Source organism: Abramis brama (genome assembly GCF_963993115.1).
Source record: "Abramis brama genome assembly, chromosome: 9".
NCBI classification, from domain to species: Eukaryota; Metazoa; Chordata; class Actinopteri; order Cypriniformes; family Leuciscidae; genus Abramis; species Abramis brama.
Window position 1 is genome coordinate 7762526 of NC_139971.1, and position 19446 is coordinate 7781971.

Consider the following 19446-nt stretch of genomic DNA (forward strand, 5'->3'; position numbering starts at 1 on the left):
AAATTTAAACAGCAAACCAATTATAGAATTCAAAAATGTAAAAGGTAACATAAAAATACAAAATAAAAATATCCAACAACTTGTCCCAACAAGATATTCAAATTCTCTTGTTTTGAGAAAATAAAGTTAAAAGGAAGTTGACTGTAGCATACACTTAAAACAAATATTTAATTCTATTTATGGTGTGAACTATATGTTTTCAGAAATTGAATTGCATATCTATAATAAATGTATTATAGCTTTCAAATTTATATTAAATACGCTGAACATTAGAGTGTAGAACTTAATTACAACTTTATATACAATTGCATAATTCTATTGAGTTTAAATTGGGTTTTATATATATATATATATATATATATATATATATATAGGTAAGTGTCCCACCGTTGAAAACTGAGGCATGTCATGTCGTGGACAGTCTGCTTCTAATAGACAGAAGCTGGTCTACTTTGAATAAGAGATTGAATCTGCCAGGCTTTGCTATGTAAATGCATGCTAATTTATGCGTGAGTGATGTGCAGATGTTGGGCAGATCAGATGTAGAGGGGCAAAGGGACGTGATTTCTGTTCCATGTTCATTTGTCTTCATCAGTGTTTTTCACAAGGTGGCCAGGGAGTGATCTGATCCAACGATCCCTCTGAAAGAGAATAGCGGTATAACAGCTAACATACTGTACACGCTGAGCTCAAAAAATTCCATTGAACTACACTCGAGGAATCGCAGTTTGTGTCCTCCGGTGTAAGTCCTAATTTGGTTGTTGTTAATCGAAGATTTATGACTATATACCTGTATGGAGAGTATAAATACAGAAAAAGTCATGATGATTTAATGTCCATAATACAAATGTGTTCAGATTAGCATGGCTTTTTTGCTGATGGTTGCATTTTGTGCTTGACTTATTACCTCAGCTATTTCATATTAGTCATTTGTAGGATGCAGCAAATGGTTCGGAAACTCTGGCCTTTTGTAAAGATGCATTTACATAAACAGGATAATTATTATTTATTTATTTTTTAAACTGATGACTAAACTTAAGTGTGCCTTGTGTAATCCTGCAATACGTGTTCATGTTTTTTTAAACACATGGCTATAGGGTTTGTTCAGAAAAACACTGACAAATGCCCTTATCAGCAATTTAAGCAATGGGCAATTAGAGTCCTATGTAAGGACAGAAGGTAAGACACTATACAGCATTGTTTACATAAATGTTCCCCTTTTTCTTGAGGTTTACTATTTGTCTTATTAGTCTATATTAATCAGTGAAACAGTAAAAACCTTTATCTAATAAAAAATATATCCATTTAAATGAGAACTAATGGTGATCAGGCACTCCTACCAGACTCCTGTGGGAATGTACAGTCCAGTCCAAATATGAAAAGGTGTCTGCCGCCCTCATGTGGCTTTGAGAGAAAACGCAACCACTTCCCACCATCCACTTCAGGTGAAGGCACATATAATTTTGAAGATTGTTAGTAACATAAAATTTTAATAATTATAAGAAACCGAAATATAAGGGATGCTGGGGCTAGTTGTCATATGTGGAAGCAGTCACAAGGACTATATCTATATTACATTAACTACAATGTTTTGCAGTTGCACAAAGTTTTTTTTTATTTTTTTATATATTTTTTTTTAAATGCTGTCGTCCAAACTATAGGGCCAATGCTAGATGCTTTTTTTCTTTTCTTTTTTGTTTCTTTTTTTTTTTTTTGTTTACCTGGAAACAATATAAAGTACCGCTGTGCCACAGTAAAATATTACTGATAAATTGTTGCCTTAATCTAAATGGAGATTTCCATATACTGACTCCATATTCATTCCCCCTTATAATATTTTAGCAATCATGTTTGTTACCATTAGCGATTTAGAATCAGAAGGGATTTGCAAATTAATCACTATTAATTGCAAAAAGATTTTAAACAGTCTGAAAAGGGGATACTTTATTAGACAGAAATAGCACTGAATATTAACCTACAATCCATTGAATGAATCAAAACACGCAAATGTACGGTGGCCGAGATAGCTGCAACTGAAGAAAACACATGCAAATAGAAAAAACACCCGCAAATTAAGAAAACATCTTCATCAGTTTTACAACACATGTGTGCTCCAAATACTCACAACACAACCAAATACAGAAACGCGTTGCAAAGTTTCACAACACAACCAAATACAGAAACGCATTGCAAATAGCACAGACCACAACGGAAATGTTTCCAGGGGACCCCAATAAGTGACGAACCCGGTTGGGACATGCTTATAGCTCAAAGTATACTTTTTTTTTTTTTTTTAAATTTGTGCAAAACATACAGAGATGACTTGTTAATGACATATAACTTTGTATACAATATACAAAATGTATTACCAATATGTTTCACAAATGAGAAGAGTTAACAATGACCTGAAAACTAAAATAAATAAATAAGATAGAGAAAAAGAACATGAGGGTAAGATACTAATCTATATATCAGTTACATTGTACAAATTTTGTCATGCTATGTTTAAATAAGTTTCATAATAATGCAGGTGTTACGACCCTGCGTTCCACTTGCTGTTACCTGTTCACTACTTGATTACACAGAAGATAAAATATTGGCCTCCACCACTCCTCTTCACTTCGTCCAGGGGATTGACAGCCTCTGGAGAAGTCACTTGTTTTGTTAACCTTTATTTTACAGCCCATACCAACCTTCTCTCCTCTCTATCTGGATTTTTCCCCTTTGATTTTGATCCCTAGACTTCGTTATTTGTATTTTTGAAGACTAATAAAATCTTGCAAGTCATTACATCAGTGTACTTGTATACTTTATGTACGGTCGAAACGAGCTGGCCGTAACATAAATTGGCAGTAGCAGTCCGCGATCCTATGGGGGTAGGAAACGTTGGTAAGTATGGGTTGTATGTGTGTATGTTTTTGTGAATGGTTACCTTTATAAATGAGAACTCTGGTGAGTTACTGTGCGTTCACACCGCCGGTGGCGAGAGCGTCAAAGTGGCCGGAAGCCATTCATTTTCAATGAGAGCCGGCGGCGAGGGTGGCGCGGCGCGTCTTGGACGGCGAGAGGAGTTGAAAGGTGTGTTCGACATCGCCTGCGGCTGGATGTAACCGATCGGCGAGAGTAGCCGCGTGCAGGCGGGGAGGAGCTGCAAACGGAGACGTGAAGTCGGACACATTCTGGTTCCCGTAGTGACCGCTCACGTGGTGTTTGCATACTTTATGCTGAAGCTGAAGTGAAATAAATGCAATATTTGCCAAATAATACACAGATGTTTCAGAGACATTTTCATTCATACTTTAGCTACTGCTTCATACAGCGTCTGTTTGAACAAGAATAAAGTTCAACATAAACTACCTACTATCAATGAAGTGGAGTCTACGTTTTTTAATCAGTTTTAATTTGATAAACATGACACAATATAACATCGCAACAACATGAAAAGAGTAGGCTATTTACTGTTATAAAAAAATGATTTGTGAGCTTTAGAGGAACTAAAGCTGTTCAAATAAACACGAAACACACATGATCGTTGTCATGCGGTGAATCCGGCCAATCGTGGAACAGCTGTGTCGTCATCAGCCCTCGTGCAGCCCAGTGCAGCCGCTCTTGAGAAGCTGCGCTGGCTGAGTTCCCCGGCTACTCTCGAATCGCTCTCGCGGTACTTTGATGGCATACGTCACAGTCACGTGGCGTCGGCGCTGTATCAAGTCGGACAAAATTTCTAACCGGCATGCACTGCTTCAAGTCAGCCGCCGATCGGTCTGCGCAGAGCTGCATGAAGTCGAACAAGCCTAAAATCAAGTTAACTTTATAGTAATAAGCTATGACGCGGTTCGGCGGCAACCAGCGGCAACCAATCGGAATGTAGAAGTCCTCCGCCTGAGAGGAAAAAATTCACGCATTCTAATCTACGTCAGAGCGTCCCCGAATCTTTCTACGGCGTCGGTGGCAGGGCGGCGAGAGCGAATTTTGCCGCTCTCGCCGGCGGCGGTGTGAACGTACAGTTAGAGTGTTTCCAGCTGGATTGTGACAATCCTTCCGACGGAGCACTGTTTGTTGTTTTGTTTTGTTATTTTGCCTTTCTTGTTTTTGGAGGTTATCCTGGGTGGAGATTAACTCTCTGTAGGGGGTACGCTTCCGGACTTTCAGTTTGACTGATTGTCGCGGAGTTTAGCGTTTAATGCCGCCCCGAGCCCGGTACATCTCTGAAGACCAGGTAAGATTTAGTTAGTGTTTTCTGAGATAGGAGCTGGAGTTTTCTCATATTGTAAACGGTAAATCCATTCTACAAAAAAATAAATAAAGGTAAATCATTGCGTTCTTGTGTATAGTGCGGTTTATTTTCGCGCTTACACTGTGTTTTGACTTGTGGGAAGTCTTCGGAAGTTTTTGTGAATGAGCATACCCAGATAGCCACTGGACGCTGTAACGGAACAGGGCCGCAACCGCAAAACGATAGAGCCGGGTCTGTTCCGCATCCGCCTCACGGACTCGTTCCTGAGTCCAAACGCACATCGGGCCGAAGCCGTTTCTGGCCTGTTTTTAGGGGTTGTTGCGGATATGTGACAGCGCCGATCCAGCACCGCCTGATCATCCCGTTACAGATGCGTAACGGGTGCGTGAAACGATTCCGCCTACCGGAGCTGTGCCGGATGTGTTACGATTCCACTTAAATCACCACTGGATTGTCCTTTTGCCTTATTTTCGGCATTTTTGTCAGTTAGGTTATCATAGTAACCTATGCTACCTAGGCATACATAAAGTTATTTTATAATAATGCTCTGTCTATCTACAGTAATTATCTTTTAATATATAGTTTTTCTGTGTAAAATAACTAAGAAGTTATGTATAAAAATGCAATAAGTACATACATTCAAATACAAGGTTTGTATATTTACAGTTTTAATTTTTGCAGATCCAGTTTCACAACTTTGACCAATCTCTAATTAAGTACTTAATAATAGCAAATATAGTCAATTTCTGTTAAATACAAGTACGGAATACCTGCACATTTACAGTATTACTCATTAAACAAACTCTGAACATCAAGATACGTGAATGATAGGAAATACAAGCTTAGTATATAATTTAGAACATGTAAAAATATCCACATTAAAAGACAATTGCTGTATACCTTGGCTTACCTTTATACTCTAATATAACTTATTTTAAACATTTACAATTACATTTTATCCAAAGTGACTTAAAATTAAGAGAACAATAGAAGCAACAAGTGCAGTGACAAGTCCCAGTTAGTGTAGCACAGTGCACAATTTTTTATTTTTTTTTATTAAAACAAAGATTTAGTATTATTGGTTCAAGTGTTTATGAAAAGATGGATCTTTAACAGTTTCTTGAAAATGTGTTGAGTTGCGCCGGTCATTCCACCAGCAGGGAACAGTCCAGGGAAAGGTCAGTGAAAGTGATTTTGTGTCTCTTTGGGATGATGGCACCACAAGGCGCCGTTCACTTGCAGAACACAAGCTTCTGGAGACACATAGATCTGAAGCAGTGAGTTTAGGTCTTGCTGCAGCATCTGGATCAGTTGCAGAGGTTTGACTGATGCTGGAAGGCCTGCCAGGAGAGCATTACAATAGTCCAGTCTGGATAGAACAAGAGCTTAGACAAGGAGTTGTGTGGCTCCGATAGGAAGGGCCGGATCTTTCTGATGTTGTAGAAGGCAAATCAGCAGGATCACACAGCAAGGATGGTTTAGCTGAAAGTGAAACCATAAGCAGTTCTGTCTTGGCAAGGTTGAGTTGAAGGTGAAGGTCATTCATCCAGCAAGAATTTTCCATCAGGTAGGCTGAGATGCAAGCAGCAACCGTCAGATCCTCTGGCTGGAATTAAAAGTAGAGATATGTGTCATTAAGTGATAGGAAAAGTCATGTTTCTAAATGACAAAGCCTAGTTATGCTACAAAAAATAAATAAAAAAAATAAATAGATGGGTGGAATCTAACACAATCGTGGTCTTACTGTAGTAAAAACAAACCTTGTGCAGCTACAGTGGCCTCACAAGGATCAAATGAATATTCACATGGGAAAATATAGTATAAAACAAATTAAATTTTCTGCCACTTTTAGTGCAATCATATGGAATCAGAAGACTCGGCCATTACAATATTTTAAATTACTACTTCCCATACCTTGTTTGCCATGATCATTCTGCTTTCCACTTGACCTGAAATCACAAAAAAAAAAAAAATTAACAACTCAGTATTACATTTACACATGTAAGAATATGTTCCACTGAGACAATGCAAAACCTGACTATGATCTGGAAGCTGAGCAGGAAAGGCTAACTGTGAAGTTTTGAGCTGAGACGAGACACCTAAGGTTAGGGGTGTAACTGTCTGTTCATCTGGATCAATGCAATTTTCATAACCAATGATCAAAAGTATCCTATGAAAAAGGCTACTATGATGACCCCAGGCCATCCAAAATGTAGATACGTTAATTCCTTCATCAGAACACAAACATTCTATCAACTTTTATTTTATAAGCCTAATATATGCACATATATGCATTCTATAGCTGGGTGTTGGCAAGCAGATGCAGCCAGAATATGCAATTTATCATGTTGTGTTCATATTCTAGTCTCATGTGCTTTCCTGTATCAAGTACAGTATTTACTGAATTCGTTTTCTTACCAGTCTTGAGATAGCCATGTTAACCCTTACGAAAATTAACTATGGTTTAACCACAAAAAAAAAAAAAAAAAAAAAAAAAAATTGTATTTGTAGTATAACTGTGGTTATTAAAAATGGTAATAAAAATCCGCCAAAAACGTGGTTACTATAATTAAAACCGAGGATATTTTTTAAGAGAATAGTTTTCAGCTTCCAGGCTGTGTTTCAAAATGTCCCGCCATTTAAGAGATTGATTTACTGACAGATACTATCGCGTATTAACCACGATTTTATACACAATTAAACGGACTTTGATGTGTATAACAAGTCTACGAAAGCTTGTTTTAGGTCTTTTGAGGTGTGTGTTCAACTGATCTTTCTTAAAACAGATGGAAAATGTAAAGACGCATGATGCTACATTTTCAGTGTTTTGCCCTCCAGCTCTCGCCAGTTATGACAGAACATCATTTAAGAATGCTAACGTTAGCTTGAAAACTGTAAACGTAACACAAATGTAATATAAAATATCGTTCACATGTAACTTAGGATAATGAGACTCTTACCTCAGCCGGTGACCGGTTGGCATGATGTCCGCTGTGACGAACAAGGCTCACAGAAAAGGGCGTTATTTCCAAAGAATCCAAACGGACTGACTAACAACAGAACTCCTGCTCACGGCTGCTCGCCTCTTGACGAATACGATTGCTTTGAACCACTGTTGATCTCACAATCCACTTCACGAGAGTAGACTGAATTCAAATCTCCCGCTTGCCCAAACTCGACTGATCAGCTAACGTTAACCGTTGTGGGCGGGAGTAAACAGCGGAAAAGTAATGGCGGCGAATTTGAATCTGCGTCATCGCGCGCGCGCGCACTCACACTCACAAAGCCCTGAATGTGCAGCAACGGAGATTTGGAAAAATATTCATAAAATATACATGAAATTATGGGAGAATAAGACAATGAAATAATGATCAAAATGAGTATAAAATAAAATGTGAAATAAAAAATAATTCAATACAGGCCTACTGTAGCCTATGTAGGGTACTGAATGTACAAATACTATTATTTAACCTTAAAAAAACTCACTTTAACCCCCACATGCTTAATATTCTGTAAGGAAAACATATTGAATAGATGCTGATTTCCGCAGTTATACCTTCTTTACTTTGTTTTCTAATTTCACAGAAAAAAAATCTGTAAAATATTACCTAATAATTTCTGTAAAATTACACATAACTTAAGTTCCTTTTAAAAAAACGTAAAATTGATGTAAAACCAAAATACAAGCAATTACCTGCAAATTTAACAGTGGACCTTTAAATTACAGCCTTTTATTTTACAGATATTTGCTGTAATAATGACAAAACGGTAAAAATCTGTAAACAAATACAGACAATTACCTGTAAAATTACACCTTTTTTTTACAGTGTGTGCTGTAACGGACCTTATAGCATCACAAAATGTTGCTGTATAGTTTTTAAACACTGATAATATTGCTCAGCTTAATGACAATGCATTTAGCCTATCTCGTGCTCTAGATAGAAAAAAAAATATGCAGACAGGTAACCATGTTGTTTTGAAAATGTTTATTCCACGGAGTTCTTCACACAGTTTGAGAAAAGTATTTCGGATGTGGTCCACATCAGGTAGTCTCTGTCAAAACAGTGTTGGCTCAAATCCGTTTTGCAGATATGGGCCAGAGCAGTTTTTAGCCCTTTTTTAAATGCAGTCGGCTCAGATATGTATCACAGATTCGGGCCACACCAGTGTAGCCTATGTGAAAACAGTATCGGCTCAGATTCATATTGCAGATCTGGACCAAATCAGTGTCAGACACAGCTAATGTCTTTCGGTTACCTATGGGAAAAGTGATCTGGGCCAGATCTGTAAAATGATATAAATACTGAACTGATGGCAGTTAGAATGTTTAAGCTGAAACCTCTATCTGGCACGGATCTGGTTCACAATCAGAAAACGTCTCTAAGATAGAAACGGAGGCAAGGGGCTTAAAACGGATCCGGGCCAAATGTAATTGCTATCTGGGTAGGTTGCGTAATACGGTGACGTAGTTCCTTTTTGAAGCAGTGGCTTATGGGAGTTGTATTTCGGGTAAACCGCGTCTCACGTGTAGTAGTTTCGTCTGTGTTATTTTGCGTATACATATACGAACAAAATGTCTTCGGTGATCGAAGATTTCTTTGCGTGTCCGTCAGAAGCTTTGCTTGAGAGTTGTACAAAGGAGCAGTTAGTGCAAATCGCCGAACACTTCAGTGTCGATCTTACTTATAAGGAAAAGAGGCTGGAAGAAACTATTGACTACTTTGAAACGGTCACTTGTTGATAGAGGAGTTATAGAGGTAAGCACTGAGTTAATTACTCCCAGTGAATCGTTTGTGTCTACTCCTGCTGAGGTTTATAGTGAAAGTGAGACAAAATTTCCAGAATTGTCTTTGCAAGAGAAGCAATTGTGTTTAGATGCCGCGAAAATTCGTGCTGAACGTGACGATCGCGCTATGAAAGAGCAAGCGGTAAAAAGAGAATTTGAAGAGAGAAAATTGGATCATCAGTTAGCTATGCGAAGATTGGAGCTTGAGTTAGAGAGGGAACGTGACGAGAGAGCGTTTCAGAAGGAACGAGAAGAGAGAGCGTTTCAGATAAAAAGGTTAGAGTTAGAATTAGCGGCAAAGACAGCTGAAGTTTCACAAGCGAATGTGCCGCCTGTTTCACAACAGCATGCGAATGCAGGTGAACCTGTGTTTGATGTTCACAGAAATATGAGATTAGTTCTGCCATTTTCTGAAAAAGAAGTGGACAAATATTTCTATCACTTTGAACGTGTTGCTTTGTCCATGAAATGGCCGAAAAGCTTTTGGACTTTGTTACAGTGTGTGTTCACAGTGTGGCAATGCAGAGAGCCAAACAGTACTGAGGAGGTTATAGTCTAGGTGGAACCTGCCCCAAAAACACCGACTACGCCACCCTGGGACTTTCACCCAGAGAATGATTTTCTTTATTTCCTAATTGCAATACTATTGATTCATTTAAGGGCACAGGTAAGTAAACAATTCAGCCAGAGACAAGGTTCAATTTTTTAAAAAATAACAAATTTTATTCAATCATTTAAAACACAATTCAGAACACATTCATACTTGCTGCTGAGGCTTACCGGTGGAAGAGAAAGAGGTCACAAAGGCACGATGGAATCCCAGGAAAGGTCACCACGTGAACACACAAACACTGAAAAACACAACAGTGAACACAGCAAAGAAAACGGGGTAGACAACACAGCACGCAGGAAGGGGACCCCACCACCCGGACACCAACACCACCAGCTTCGGCTCTCAGCGACTGAAACGGACAAACACACACGATCAAAGGGGATTCACTCAACAGAAAGAAAAAAAATCAATGTAATATTTAAATGAAGAAAACAAATTGAAATAATCTTAATTACAAAATAACCAAACTGCCAGAACCAACAATGGTTCCAGAAGGCAGTACACTAAAAAAATATAAGATATCAATCCTAAGACACTTCTAAAAAAAACAAAATAAACATGGATTAAAGTACAATGAAACCTTGGCCAAGGAAAACAAATTCAGTAATAAGACAGAATAAGACAAAATATAAACGCATTAACTAGATTAGTTTATCTAAATGAGAAGTTTTATCTAAATGAGAAACTAAAGTCACTGATAAAGAAACAAACAAAAATGCAAATTTTAACTAAATTGAAAACAAAATAATAAAAAGGAAATATAAACACTTAACCAAATTATAACTATAGAGAGCCAACCCCTTTAGTTGCATTCAAACAGTTTAAAATACGGACCCCCGTAAAACTGGAGGCTCACACATTCGACCGTATGGCCGTGATTGCCCAGTGGCCGTGACACATTAACAGCTGTCCAGGGCAGGCATGCAGCGATCGAGTAGAGTTAGTGATACAGTGTTCAAAATCTGCATTAAAGAGACAGCTGTACAGTGATCGAGTAACGTTAGAGTTGCTGGTACGTAATGTTCAAAACACACATGAGGAAACAGCTGTCCAGGACGAACAGGCAGCGCGATCGAGTAGAGTTGCTGATACAATGTTCAAAATATACACGTTAGACAAGCAACACTCCAGGACGGACGTGCAGCAATCAGATAACGTTAAGGTTGATGGTACAATATTCAAAATGTACGTTGAACAAACAGCAATCCAGGCAAAACAGCAGCTAGTGAATAAATGCTCTGCGGTTGACGTCAATCTCCAGTTGAACCAGCCCGGTTCCGATCAAGCAGCGTTTTGTATCACCCAAGAGGAGGCAGCTCAAAGGGTACAAACAGTACAGGCAGCTTTCAGTAACATCCGCTTTTGAATGCGTTGAACGACGGAGTGAAGGTCTGTAGATCAACCGGAGATCTGTAGACGTGCAGCAGCAAAACACAGAGTGAGTGACCCGGAAGTATGACGCACTTCCGTCACCAGCGAGCAAGAGGGCAGTCAGAAGGACTACTACCTGTATTTATAGGGGGGGCTATGGCACTAATTGGCCAAAAGAACGCAGAGTAGTTATGAGTTAAACTCATACTGCTACAACAGGTAAAGCTCAGGAAGTTTATTCTGCACTCTCACTGGAACAGAGTGGTGAGTATGATGTGGTGAAATCTGCTGTGTTACATGCATATGAACTCGTGCCTGAGGCATATCGTCAAAAATTTAGGAATTTGAGTAAAGCTGATGAATGTACTCATGTTGAATTTGCAAGAGAAAAAGAGAACTTATTTGATCGTTGGTGCATTTCAATGAAAGTTAAAACTAAAGAGCAGTTAAGAGAATTAGTGCTCTTAGTGGAGTTTAAACATTGTGTTCCTCATGCTGTAGCTACGCATCTCACTGAACACAAGGTGAATACACTTTCTGAAGCTGCTATCATGGCTGATGAATTTGTGTTAACCCATCGTGGGTCATTCAGTTCGGTCGGTCTTAAAACCAACGATATGAGTAAGTCTAAGTTTTGCTTTCAACCCAAGGCAAAGTCTCCTGTGATGAGTAGGAATATTAAGGCGACAGTTGCTGAACATTCTAGTAAACCTGTACTCTCACGAGACATGGTTTGCTTTTATTGTAAAAAGCCTGGTCATAAAATATCTGACTGTCTTATTCTCAAGAAGAAAGAGAGATCGTCGAAACCTGTTGCTTTGGTTTCTACCTCACCATTCACTGTTGATACTCGTGATGAGAAAGACTGTCATTTATCTAGTTCTGGTGATAAATCTGTTGATCAGTGTATAACTTCCTCCGTTGATTATACACCCTTTATCACTGAGGGAAATGTGTCATTGCCTGGTTCAAACGAAACGGTGCCAGTACGTCTTCTTCGAGATACGGGAGCTGCGCAGTCATTTCTTTTAGAAGGAATTTTGCCTTTAACTTCGAAAACCACAACTGGAACTCATGTATTAGTGTGAGGTTTTGAGATGGGGTTTGTTGAAGTGCCTTTGCATCGAATCCATCTTTCCTCTGCCATTGTATCTGGTGATGTAGTAGTTGGTGTTCGTTCTGCACTTCCAGTCCCTGGGATTACATTTATTCTGGGAAATGATTTAGCTGGTGGGAATGTTTGGGGACGGAGTGGTGTGGCAGCTCCGCCCATAATAGCATCTATACCTAGGAAATCTGATGTTGAAAATTGTAGAGAATTTCCTGATTTGTTTCCAGCTTGTGCAGTTACTCGATCAATGGCTAAACCATTATCTGAAAATCAAGTTGAAGTTCCACTGCATGACACCTTCTTTTATACTGTTAATACAGGTGAGCCAGGATCTGATGTGTCTAAATGTCCTGAGCAAAGAGACCTGAAGTCCTGCTCTTCGTTGTCTTCTGACCAGAAAGATTCAACAGTGCTGCAAAGTGAATCTGCTGATACATCTGAGGTTCTGTCCACTCCTGAGAAAACCAATGTTGATCTCTCTGATGACTGTTCTTTGACTTCTTTGTTACAGATCTCTCAAGAGGATTTAATTAGAGCTCAACAGAGCGATGACACTCTTAAACCTTTATTTTCTGCAGCAGGGTCTAAGAAGTGTTCTGATCCTCTGTCCTCTTGGTACTTTCTTGATGATGGTCTGCTTTGTCGGACAGTGGTCCTGCATAAAGATGTTTCTCTAGAGCCTAAAACTCAGATTGTGGTTCCTTTTACAGTGAGAGACTCTGTGTTGCATTTGGCTCATCAAGGACTTGCTGGTCATACCGGAGTTCGTAAAACGTATGATCGTGTCTTGCGACAGTTCTATTGGCCTAAGGTAAAACGAGATGTGGCAAAACATATTCGATCTTGTCATACATGCCAGATCACCGGTAAGCCAAATCAAAAAGTGCCTGTTGCTCCGTTGCAGCCTATTTCCGTCATTTCCACTCCTTTCGAGCATTTGATAGTTGACTGTGTTGGTCCTTTGCCCCGGTCTAAGACTGGTCACCAATACCTTTTAACTGTTATGTGCCAGACTACTCGTTATCCTGCTGCTTATTTGTTAAGGTCCATCACTACTAAATCTGTCTTGAAGGCCCTCACTAATTTTATGTCGACCTTTGGAATTCCCAAAGTTATTCAATCCGATCAGGGTTCGAACTTCATGTCAAAACAGTTCTCAAAAGCCCTGCGTCAACTTCGAGTAAACCACAATATTTCTAGTGCCTATCATCCACAGAGTCAAGGAGTTCTTGAGAGGTTTCATCAAACCCTGAAGTCCCTTTTGAGGTCATATTGTGTGGAACTCGATGCGGATTGGGAAGAAGGTCTGCCGTGGATGTTATTGGCGATACGTGAGGTAATCCAAGAAAGCCTTGGGTTTAGCCCAAATGAATTAGTGTTCGGACATGTAGTGCGAGGACCTACGGCTGTGTTAGCTGAGGAGTGGCGGACGTCTAAACCTTCTGAAAACATTTCAGATTATGTGAGTGGATTCCGGCGTAGATTGTATGAGGCACGAGCTCTCGCTAAAAAGAAGTTGAGTAAGTCTCAAATAAAAATGCAACAACATTTTGACAGAAAAGCTAAGTTAACCCTCTGGGGTCTAGGGTGTTTTTGGGGCCCTTGGGATGTTTTGACATGCCCTGACATTTGTGCTTTTTTCAGTTATTTATAAACATGATAATGGCAAAGGTGTAAATTCACTCTATATAGCACAAACATGGCTACCATAATATGTAAGCATTGTGTATGTGGATGTTTGTATTTTTAAGAGAATAATGTTTATGCGTGGTTATTAAGACCACAAAACTCATACTAAATATGTGTCAATAAGACTTTTGACTAATGGATGTTGTTGCTACGAGTTCTGGCTTCAAAATTATGTGAGAATAGTCTTGCTTTATCGTTCACATAAAACAATACATTGATTTAAATTGGATAAGACAGGTTTTGCTTGGAAAGCCAATATGCGAGGGGGGCGTGAACGAGGAGTGGTTTACACCTTAGAATACAATGTCCCACCCACTCTGCATAATGAGCCATTCATTCAGGTGTGACACTGACTGAGCCACAATGCAAGGACAAAAGATATATTTAGAAGAAGACTTATATTGACCATTTAAGATTTTGCTTACATCTATCTTGTAAATATATTTTGCTATTTTATTAAAAAGGTTACAATTACAACAATAATTACAATTTCAACAATATTTCAAGTGTACTCTTTCTTTGTAAAAAAATGATTATAGGCCTACATTTTATTATGTATTCATTAGTTTGAATATAGCCAACATTGGAACAGCTAACATCTTAGTTGATGACTTTATTTTTGACAAAAATAGTATTTATATATATATATATATATATATATATATATATATATGCCTATATACATACATACATACATATGTACATGTGTGTATATATATATATATACACACAGTATATAACATATGAGCAGAAATTGCTAAACAAAAGCTTATTTGATGTGGCAGTATATTCTACAGTAAAAACTGTACCCAAATCTAGTCAACAAAATGTTGTCTTTCATATTTCGCCTGACTGTAACGTTGTTTTTATTAGAGGTCGACCGATAGTGGATTTTACCGATAACGATAGCTAGGTTGGGCCATACTTGCCGATAACCGATTAATCAACCGATAGTAAAATTGATACTGGATAAAAACAAACATAACACTCCAAGTAAAACAGTGCTGAACTTTATTATAAAAATAATAAAACTGTATTGAACCATGAAAGCATGCTAAATGAAATAAATATATAATATGAATAAATATTGAAGTCAATAAAAGACATTCATTCAAACTGAAACAAAAAGTAATACTCTAAATAACAAATAAAACCAGTTACATTCAAAATGTAACTGTTAAACTGTTCTTTTTCAAGCCAACTTAATGAATAAAAAAGTAACAAAATTTGATCAGTATAATATTTGAGCAATACAATTGCACCTTGATCATGTTAGTTTGATAGTGCATTAATCTATGCCTAGTTAACAAATAAAAACCTTAATTTAAAAATGTATTAGTACATGTTAATTAACAAATAATGAACAATCCTTATACAGAAGTTATTAGCCTAACCTTAGTTAATGTTACATATGGAATTTTATTGTAAGTGTTATCATTTCATATAAATCCAAACAGTCATGCTTAAATATCTACAACGCCAGAGCATTGAAATGACATAAATATTAAATGTATAGTCTCACACTTTTGCTTCTATTTTATAAACACTTGGTGATTATCTAATCAAAATAACAAAACATGTATTAAAGTGATGATGAAAAAATAACCGAAATCGAATGCTTTTCTGATTTGTTTATGTTTCTGTCAGCTGTATGAACATATCAGTTTGCTATCTTGCTGTCTCTAGCTTTAAATATGCAACTTCTCTGCATATTAAATGCATAAAAGTGACCAGTTGGATATAAACTAATGCAAATAGAGGTAACAATTGTGACATTAAACATTCGGGTCGGACTTACGTTTAGTTTTGTCAGTGTTTTAACCGCTTGAGGTACTACTAATGTTAGCGTCCTCTCAGCCTTGAAGGCAAACAAACATACTGTTGTGCTGTTCTTTAGTCATTTAGTCAACAAATTAATCACTTTATAATGATATGACAAAATGTACTGTATACATAGGCTACCTTTTAGCTGTCGGTGCTTTAAACGCGCATCTGCTGTCGGTGCTTTAAACGCGCATCTGATGTCAGCGCTCTCCACGCAGCGTGTGCTCTCAGTGCAGCACGCAGAATCACGTGTCGAAATAAACAACACGAGGCATCAGCGATAGTTTTTAATCACACCTCTAGAGGCTGCTCTTGTACTGCATGATGCCAGCAGACCCTTCTCAGCTCTCTCTTACTGTGTAATGAATGACAGTGCGCGCTTCTCAGCCGCTCCAGCAACGGACGCAACCAGGAAAAACTATCGGTATGTATTTTTGCCGATAACGATAGTTCCACCAATCAACTATCGGTCACATTACAAGTAATTAGATGAGATGAGAACGACTGACATCTCGCTCTTTTTTTACAGATTACATGAACTGAGAATATTTGTTTTTTATATAAATTACTTCATTTAAAAGAAGAGAATTCAAGCTTCATGCCTGTGTGTCTGTATGCCTGATTGACTGAGTATTCGCTGAGTTATTGTTCATTTTCGGACGCGTTTCAGAATGGACTACACTGACAGAGAGAAGGCAGAACTCGCTTTGTGTTTATTTTTCTTTATTTGGCAAAAAGCACAACACTTTGTTTTTATTGTGAGTATACACAAAAATAATACACATTTAACAGAATCGATTGATGTATGAAACTTGTTTGTAAAATCAAAGTCAAAAGAGTATTTCGGGTCTCAATTCAACTGATAAGGAAAAAAGCGAGCAGATCACGCCGGCGTGATTGCCGACCTCAGAGGGTTAAGAGAGTTTCAGGTGGGTGATCATGATCAAACAGAAAATGCTTTTTTAATAGCTGTCCACTGTAGTGACCACTATGCGTGAAAGGGTTAATATGCTTTGAGACAAACCATGTACAAATGAATTAGTCGACACTATTGCTGAGTATTTTCTCCTTAAAACTGCAGTGAACCAAAGACAGTCTCAAAAACACAGTTTGAATTCGCTGGTGTTTCTGACGTCACAAAATTGTAACCAATCAGGTCAATGAGTGGATCTCTGCTGTGATTGAGTGGGGGCGGGGCTAATTTGCATATTCATAGAACCGCCTATACTAAATGAGTCAAGGGTGTAGAGTTATATTCAAACTATTTTAAGGCATTTTAAAGAAAACAAGAGGTGAACTATCTGCTTGCTCATAATCTGGCTGAATCTAGTTTCAATTCGTGGAGTTCTCCTTGTGTTTTAGTCAATAAACCTGATGGCTCATATCGATTCTGCACAGATTATCGAAAACTTAACTCTGTGACAAAGCCGGACTGTTTCCCTTTACCTCGAGTTGATGACTGCGTCGATCATGTTGGCTCTGCCCGTTACGTCAGTAAATTCGACCTCTTAAAGGGGTATTGGCAGGTGCCTTTGACTAGTCGTGCGAAGGAATTATCTGCCTTCGTTACGCCTGATGCTTTCCTGCAGTATACGGTAATGCCTTTCGGGGTTCGAAATGCACCCGCAACTTTCCAGCGACTCGTAAACCGTATACTGTATGGAATGTCAGGATGTGAGGCATATCTTGATGACGTCGTGCTGTATAGTTCCTCCTGGTCTGAGCATCTTAACCAGATTAAAGAACTTTTTTCTCGTTTAGCAAAGGCTAATCTTACAGTTAATCTCGGCTAATCTTACAGTTAAGTCTGAATTCGCGAAGGCAACCGTTACCTATTTGGGTAAGGTAGTGGGAAATGGTTGTGTAAAGCCCATTGAGACTAAGGTAGAAGCCATTTGTAACTTTGCGACGATTTCTCGGCATGGTGGGATATTATCAGAGTTTTTGCGAGAATTTTGCCAGTGTAGTCTCACCTCTTACTGATTTATTGAGTCCGAAAATGCCTTTTTGGTGGTCTGAGACATGTCATCAGGCTTTTGAAAATTGTAAGGCTTTGCTGGCATGTGCCCCTGTTTTGACAGCTCCGAATTTTGAAAAGTCTTTTAGTCTTGCAACTGATGCGAGTGCTTGCGGTGCGGGCGCTGTTCTCTTGCAGGAGGATTCGAACCAGGTTCAACATCCTGTAAGTTACTTTTCTAAGAAATTTAATCGACATCAACAGGTATATTCCACCATTGAGAAAGAAACTCTTGCCCTAGTGTTGGCCGTACAACATTTTGAGATATATCTAGGGTCAATTGCTGCACCGATTATCATTTATACGGACCATAATCCTTTGGTCTTCTTGTTGCTTGTTGCTCCCTTCATCAAGTGCGTTCCAAACGGCTACAAAATGGCACACAAGTCCCTGCTCACTCCAAAGTCCCCACTTCAAGGGCTCTGCCGTCTGCCCTTTGAAGGGAGTAGGGCATAGGGATGCTCACGAGCAATAAGCACGTCCCAGCCCGGTTTGTCACTTATTGGGTTCCCCTGGAAACGTTTCCGTTGTGGTCTGTGTTATTTGCAGCGCGTTTCTGTATTTGGTTGTGTTGTGAACTTTTGCAGTGCGTTTCTGTATTTGGTTGTGTTGTGAGTATTTGGAGCACACATGTGTTGTAAAACAGATGAACATGCAGGTGTTTTTCTATTTGCATGTGTTTTCTTCAGTTGCAGTGCGTTGAGCTCTCTTGGCCACCGTACAAATGTCTTCTATCGTTCATGTAAAAGGTACATGATACATGATGGTACACTTTTTGATGGGAGGCCTGTTCCCCACAACTTGTGAAAGGCTAAAAACTTGTGCTTCAAACTAAGGTCTTAATATCATATTTTAGAGAACACAATAAAAATATATTGGTATAGGCATTTAACAGGAGGCAACTATATACAGTAATTCAACTATTCATCTATTTTCCAAACCGTTGGATGCTGTTGTCTATTGATTAACTGAATGATTTTTAGACTGAATTTAGGTCCTCAGTGTCATCAATTGTGCAAACATGTTTGTTACGGCCCTAAGGCCGTGTGTGTGTATGTATGCCAGGTGTACTGCTGCTTGTCTGTCCTCTGCAGGTCCTGTGTGCACACCTGTCTCCAGTTGGCAATCAATTACTGTGCACACCTGTTGGCAATCAGCAGGAGAGCGGGAGCTGGTAAAAAGGGAAGAGAACAGGCAGACTGATGTTGAGGCGTGTGGAGAGCAGACGTCTATACGGCTTACCAGAGCTGGGTGATACTGCAGTGGCGTTCGTGGAGCTCCTGCAGTATAGTGTGTATCAAGTCTGACCCTTGTGCTGGGGGTTTACTCTCTCGGTGGAGAGAGGGTGGTAAATATTAATGTTTGTTTTCCTTTTGTAGTTGTAGTTGTTTTTTTGTTTTGAGATTGGCTTTGTTGTATCTGTTGTACCTTTTGGTTAATTAATGTTGTAAATAAACGCCATACTTACTGATCAATCGGTCTCCTTTGTTCCTTCAACCCGAAATGGTTTTATTATTGTCACCAACCTCCTCCTCCCCTGGACTTTCCACTGGAGGTTCGTAACAATGTTCAATATGTACTTGATTTTTACTTTGGTTTGCTTTTCATTCACAAAAAAGAGAGCAAAACTTGTGGGCTGATTCCATGGCACAGAAGTTGTTAAATAATAGGGCAAGAAAGAAGTGAAAGAAGTGAGAACTTTTAACAGCTGCAGAATCTATCTTCCATATTAGATGGACTATCTGGAACAGAGTTTTGGAGTAATCTATTCAATCGTGTATAAGATAATCTGTATGAG